Source organism: Nerophis ophidion, linkage group LG07 (assembly GCF_033978795.1).
Source record: "Nerophis ophidion isolate RoL-2023_Sa linkage group LG07, RoL_Noph_v1.0, whole genome shotgun sequence".
Classification (NCBI taxonomy): Eukaryota; Metazoa; Chordata; class Actinopteri; order Syngnathiformes; family Syngnathidae; genus Nerophis; species Nerophis ophidion.
This window is the reverse complement of record NC_084617.1, coordinates 7,630,605-7,638,282: the sequence shown is the minus strand read 5'-3', so window position 1 is coordinate 7,638,282 and position 7,678 is coordinate 7,630,605. Positions and strand designations below refer to the sequence as shown.

General features: G+C 35.9%; 1 protein-coding gene across 1 annotated transcript in view; it reads left to right on the top strand.

Annotated features, from left to right (window-relative positions):
• Window positions 1–1,175: 1,175 nt before the first annotated feature.
• Window positions 1,176–7,678, top strand: part of mafk (v-maf avian musculoaponeurotic fibrosarcoma oncogene homolog K) — a 46,445-nt gene continuing 39,942 nt past the window's right edge. The window contains exon 1 of the mRNA XM_061905277.1: window positions 1,176–1,430. The gene's annotated coding sequence lies outside the window, so the exon portion shown is untranslated. The remainder of the gene's footprint in view (window positions 1,431–7,678) is intronic.

Sequence of the window (7,678 nt, the reverse complement as noted above, 5' to 3'; positions counted from 1 at the left end):
ACTCATATGCATATACGTATACATACATATATAATTATAGACATACATATCTATATATATACACATATTTATAATTATATACACACAAATATATACACATAGACATATAATACACGTGTATATATATACAAATATCTATGTATTTACACATAAATACATATATGTGTGTATATATGTATATACACATCTATATACATACATATTTAAATACATATATATATATATATATATATATATATATATATATATATATATATATATATATACACACACACACATATACATACACACACATCTATACATATACAAATACACACACACAAAAAAAAAAAATATATATATATATACATATAAATAAACATATACACACACATATATACATATATGTATAGCTCGGTTGGTAGAGCGGCCGTGCCAGCCACTTGAGGGTTGCAGGTTCGATCCCCGCTTCAGCCATCCTTGTCACTGCCGTTGTGTCCTTGGGCAAGACACTTTACCCACCTGCTCCTAGTGCCACCCACACTGTTTTAAATGTAAAAAATTAGATATTGGGTTTCACTGTGTAAAGCGCTTTGATTCACTAGAGAAAAAGTGCTCTATAAATATAATTCACATATATATATATAGTGTGGTCCTCTCCAAGGTTCTCATAGTCATCACTGTCACCGACGTCCCACTGGGTGTGAGTTTTCCTCACCCTTATGCGGGTTCTTCCAAGGATGTCGCGATATATATATATATATATATATATATATATATATATATATATATATATATATATATATATATTTGAACAGTCAGCATTTAATCAGCAACAGGCCAAAAATAACCTGCGAGCTCCAATGAGAGTAATCCTGTGACTGCAGTGCTCTACATATTTGTCTCAGGAATGGAATGCTTGCTGCTGACAAGAACCCCCCCAGCTCCCCACACCCCCTCCCTCCACCTTACACTTGTTTCAGCACATTTCGACAACTCTTCCTTCACGACATTACAAAACACACACAAGTTGACGTTGTTTCATATCCAATGTTTGTTGTTTTTACTTGATGTAGAGATTTCTATTTGCGGCGTCTCCCCTTCCCCCTGACTTTCCCGCGCTGACGTCAGCGCGAAGTTATTTTCATGAATGGAGGGGGCGGTCACGAGGACGCGGTGACGTCAGCGCTTGCGGAAGCCGGAGCGTGGAATGTTCGTAACATTTTGTTGTTGTTTTGGACTTCATTTAGTAGCTCGGCAGCTCGGCAGCTCGGTCACCCGTCCGTCGGACTACACCTAGCGGGCTTGAGACACCTCCCACCCGGCCTGCTTCCTCCGGGTTAGGGACCCACCTAACCGGACATATTTTATACCTTTGTTTTGTTTTTTTTCTTCTTATTTTGGTTTTTCCACACATTTCCAGCCACGGAGTTTTACGCAAGTCCAGAGAGGTAAGACATTCCATTTCATGTTTATTTTAGTTCAAATAGTCGAAAAATATCGGACTTTGACATTTTTTTGTGATAAAAACAAGTTTGCACGTGTTGGAGTAAAAACATGAAGACGGCCCAAAATAGTTATTCCCGTTATCTTGACTTCAGGCGCAAATGTTTTCGATAGCGGTTAAAATAAGGCTAAATTAATATAAGTGAAGTGAATTTGAGTCTTTTTTTTACATCCAATGAGAAGCAATATGGCATTTAAACAATGATATTTAGGTTTTTTGGCTATTTCTGTCACAAAAACTGGATTATGCAAGTCAATTCTATGACACAATGTACAGGTGTCAAAGCCAAGGCCCGGGGGCCAGATCTGGTCCGCCACTTTGTTCTAAACTATTGGAAATGTGTCAATAAAGTACTTAATATTTTCTCGCAAAATAATTTTTTTCATTTTGCCCCCCAAAAATTTGTACTGCTTGAAATTGCACGCCTTTTAAACTTTATAGTATCCAATATTGCAAAACACATTACAGTATATTTCCAAACGTGTTTTTGTCTAAATAAAAATAAAAAATATTAACTTTACAGCGAATTACCCATGAAATTAATAAACATGACAATATATTTCACCTTGTTCTTTACAGAATATTACTGTAAATTGCGAAAAAAAAAAAAAAATTTGCAGTAAAAATTTGTTGACTGAGCTGCTGTATTTTTACGGTAAAATTTGTGTTTTTTTTAAGTGTTTTTTAACGGTCGTTTTCACTGAGAGCCTCATCTAACAGTGAATACTATTGTTAAACATGACAATATATTTCACCTTGTTCTTTACAGCATATTACTGTAAATTGCGAAAAAAAAAATCAAATTTTTTTTGCAGTAAAAATTTGTTGACTGAGCTGCTGTATTTTTACGGTAAAATATATATATATTTTTTTAAGTTTTTAAAGTGTTTTTTAACGGCCGTTTTCACTGAGAGCCTCATCTAACAGTGAATACTATTGTTAAACATGACAATATATTTCACCTTGTTCTTTACAGCATATTACTGTAAATTGCGAAAAAAAAAATCAAAATTTTTTTGCAGTAAAAATTTGTTGGCTGAGCTGCTGTATTTTTACGGTAAAATTTGTGTTTTTTTAAAGTTTTTAAAGTGTTTTTTTACGGTCGTTTTCACTGTAAATTGAGAAAAAAAAAAAAATTTGCAGTAAAAATTTGTTGACTGAACTGCTGTATTTTTACGGTAAAATTTGTGTTTTTTTAAAGTTTTTAAAGTGTTTTTTAACGGTCGTTTTCACTGAGAGCCTCATCTAACAGTGAATACTATTGTTAAACATGACAATATATTTCACCTTGTTCTTTACAGAATATTACTGTAAATTGCGAAAAAAAAATCAAATTTTTTTGCATTAAAAATTTGTTGACTGAGCTGCTGTATTTTTACGGTAAAATTTGTGTTTTTTAAAAGTTTTTAAAGTGTTTTTTAGCGGTCGATTTCACTGTAAATTGAGAAAAAAATTAAAAAAAATTTGCAGTAAAAATTTGTTGACTGAGCTGCTGTATTTTTACGGTAAAATTTGTGTTTTTTTAAAAAGTTTTTAAAGTGTTTTTTAACGGTCGTTTTCACTGAGAGCCTCATCTAACAGTGAATACTATTGTTAAACATGACAATATATTTCACCTTGTTCTTTACAGCATATTATTGTAAATTGCGAAAAAAAATTTGTTGACTGAGCTGCTGTATTTTTACGGTAAAATTTGTGTTTTTTTAAAGTTTTTAAAGTGTTTTTTAACGGTCGTTTTCACTGAGAGCCTCATCTAACAGTCAATACTATTGTTAAACATGACAATATATTTCTTTCACCTTGTTCTTTACAGCATATTACTGTAAATTGCGAAAAAAAATCAAAATTTTTTTGCAGTAAAAATTTGTTGACTGAGCTGCTGTATTTTTACGGTAAAATTTGTTTTTTTTTTCAAAGTTTTTAAAGTGTTTTTTAACGGTCGTTTTCACTGTAAATTGAGAAAAAAATATAAAAAAATTTGCAGTAAAAATTTGTTGACTGAGCTGCTGTATTTTTACGGTAAAATTTGTGTTTTTTTAAAAGTTTTTAAAGTGTTTTTTAACGGTCGTTTTCACTGAGAGCCTCATCTAACAGTGAATACTATTGTTAAACATGACAATATATTTCACCTTGTTCTTTACAGCATATTACTGTAAATTGCAAAAAAAAAAATCAAATTTTTTTGCAGTAAAAATTTGTTGACTGAGCTGCTGTATTTTTACGGTAAAATTTGTGTGTTTTTTTTAAGTTTTTCAAGTGTTTTTTAACGGTCGTTTGCACTGAGAGCCTCATCTAACAGTCAATACTATTGTTACACTATTTTTTAAAGCATTTCATTAGCAGAAAAAAAAAAATATTTAATGCGGCCGGACACATTATTCTATATGCTCCAGCACATTATTTTACATGGCCCGACGTGTTATTTGATGTGCCCCGCCTCATTATTTTATGTGGCCCGACACATTATTTATGTGGCCCGACACATTATTTATGTGGCCCGACACATTATTTGTGTGGCCCAACATATTATTTAATGTGGCCCAACACGTTATTTGTGTGGCCCGACACATTATTTATGTGGCCCGACACATTATTTATGTGGCCCGACACATTATTTGTGTGGCCCAACATGTTATTTAATGTGGCCCAACATATTATTTAATGTGGCCCAACACGTTATTTGTGTGGCCCGACACATTATTTATGTGGCCCGACACATTATTTATGTGGCCCGCCATTTTATTTTATGTGGCCTGACACATTATTGACGTGGACAGACAAATTATTTTATCATGGCCCGCCATGTTATTTTATGTGGCCGGACACATTATTTTATATGCTCCAGCAGATTATTTTATATGGCCCGACGTGTTATTTGAAGTGCCCCGCCTCATTATTTTACGTGGCCCGACACATTATTTGTGTGGCTCAACATGTTATTTGATGTGCCATGTCACATTATTTATGTGGCCCGCCATATTATTGTATGTGGCCTGACACATTATTGACGTGGACAGACAAATTCATTTATCATGGCCCGCCATGTTATTTTATGTGGCTTGACACATTATTTTATGTGGCCTGACACATTATTGACGTGGACAGACAAATTATTTAATTTTGGCCCGCCATGTTATTTTATGTGGCCCGACACATTATTTGTGTGGCCCGACACATTATTTAATGTGGCCCAACACGTTATTTGATGTGCCATGTCACATTATTTATGTGGCACACCATATTATTTTATGTGGCACACCATATTATTTTATGTGGCCTGACACATTATTGACGTGGACAGACAAATTCTTTTATCATGGCCCGCCATGTTATTTTACGTGGCTTGACACATTATTTTATGTGGCCTGACACATTATTGACGTGGACAGACAAATTATTTTATCATGGCCCGCCATGTTATTTTATGTGGCCCGACACATTATTTGTGTGGCCCGACACATTATTTAATGTGGCCCAACACGTTATTTGATGTGCCATGTCACATTATTTATGTGGCACACCATATTATTTTACGTGGCCTGACACATTATTGACGTGGACAGACAAATTCTTTTATTATGGCCCGCCATGTTATTTTACGTGGCTTGACACATTATTTGTGTGGCCCGACACATTATTTAATGTGGCCCAACACGTTATTTGATGTGCCATGTCACATTATTTATGTGGCACACCATATTATTTTATGTGGCCTGACACATTATTGACGTGGACAGACAAATTCTTTTATCATGGCCCGCCATGTTATTTTACGTGGCCTGACACATTATTGACGTGGACAGACAAATTATTTAATTTTGGCCCGCCATGTTATTTTATGTGGCCCGACACATTATTTGTGTGGCCCGACACATTATTTAATGTGGCCCGACACGTTATTTGATGTGCCATGTCACATTATTTATGTGGCACACCATATTATTTTATGTGGCCTGACACATTATTGACGTGGACAGACAAATTCTTTTATCATGGCCCGCCATGTTATTTTACGTGGCTTGACACATTATTTTATGTGGCCTGACACATTATTGACGTGGACAGACAAATTATTTTATTATGGCCCGCCATGTTATTTTATGTGGCCCGACACATTATTTGTGTGGCCCAACATGTTATTTAATGTGGCCCAACACGTTATTTGATGTGCCATGTCACATTATTTATGTGGCCCGCCATATTATTTTACGTGGCCTGACACATTATTGACGTGGACAGACAAATTCTTTTATCATGGCCCGCCATGTTATTTTACGTGGCTTGACACATTATTTTATGTGGCCTGACACATTATTGACGTGGACAGACAAATTCTTTTATTATGGCCCGCCATGTTATTTTATGTGGCCCGACACATTATTTGTGTGGCCCGACACATTATTTAATGTGGCTCGACACATTATTTTACGTGGCCCAACACGTTATTTGATGTGCCATGTCACATTATTTATGTGGCACACCATATTATTTTACGTGGCCTGACACATTATTGACGTGGACAGACAAATTCTTTTATTATGTTATTTTATGTGGCCGGACACATTATTTTATATGCTCCAGCAGATTATTTTAAGTGGCCCGACGTGTTATTTAATGTGCCCCGCCTCATTATTTTATGTGGCCCGACACATTATTTGTGTGGCCCAACATGTTATTTTATGTGGCCCGACACGTTATTTGATGTGCCATGTCACATTATTTATGTGGCCCGCCATATTATTTTTCGTGGCCTGACACATTATTGACGTGGACAGACAAATTATTTTATCATGGCCCGCCATATTATTTTATGTGGCTTGACATTATTTTATGTGGCCTGACACATTATTGACGTGGACAGACAAATTCTTTTATTATGGCCCGCCATGTTATTTTATGTGGCCCGACACATTATTTGTGTGGCCAGACACATTATTTAACGTGGCCCGACACATTATTTAATGTGGCCAGACACATTATTTATGTGGCCCGACACATTATTTGTGTGGCCCAACATGTTATTTAAAGTGGCCCAACACGTTATTTGATGTGCCATGTCACATTATTTATGTGGCCCGCCATATTATTTTACGTGGCCTGACACATTATTGACGTGGACAGACAAATTATTTTATCATGGCCCGCCATGTTATTTTATGCGGCCAGACACATTATTTTATATGCTCCAGCAGATTATTTTACATGGCCCGACACATTATTTATGTGGCCCGACACATTATTTGTGTGGCCCGACACATTATTTGCGTGGCCCAACATGTTATTTAAAGTGGCCCAACACGTTATTTGATGTGCCATGTCACATTATTTATGTGGCCCGCCATATTATTTTACGTGGCCTGACACATTATTGACGTGGACAGACAAATTCTTTTATCATGGCCCGCCATGTTATTTTACGTGGCTTGACACATTATTTTATGTGGCCTGACACATTATTGACGTGGACAGACAAATTATTTTATTATGGCCCGCCATGTTATTTTATGTGGCCCGACACATTATTTGTGTGGCCCGACACATTATTTAATGTGGCTCGACACATTATTTTACGTGGCCCAACACGTTATTTGATGTGCCATGTCACATTATTTATGTGGCACACCATATTATTTTACGTGGCCTGACACATTATTGACGTGGACAGACAAATTCTTTTATTATGTTATTTTATGTGGCCGGACACATTATTTTATATGCTCCAGCAGATTATTTTAAGTGGCCCGACGTGTTATTTAATGTGCCCCGCCTCATTATTTTATGTGGCCCGACACATTATTTGTGTGGCCCAACATGTTATTTTATGTGGCCCGACACGTTATTTGATGTGCCATGTCACATTATTTATGTGGCCCGCCATATTATTTTTCGTGGCCTGACACATTATTGACGTGGACAGACAAATTATTTTATCATGGCCCGCCATATTATTTTATGTGGCTTGACATTATTTTATGTGGCCTGACACATTATTGACGTGGACAGACAAATTCTTTTATTATGGCCCGCCATGTTATTTTATGTGGCCCGACACATTATTTGTGTGGCCAGACACATTATTTATGTGGCCCGACACATTATTTAATGTGGCCAGACACATTATTTTATGTGGCCCGACACATTATTTGTGTGGCCCGACACATTATTTAACGTGGCCCGACACATTATTTGTGT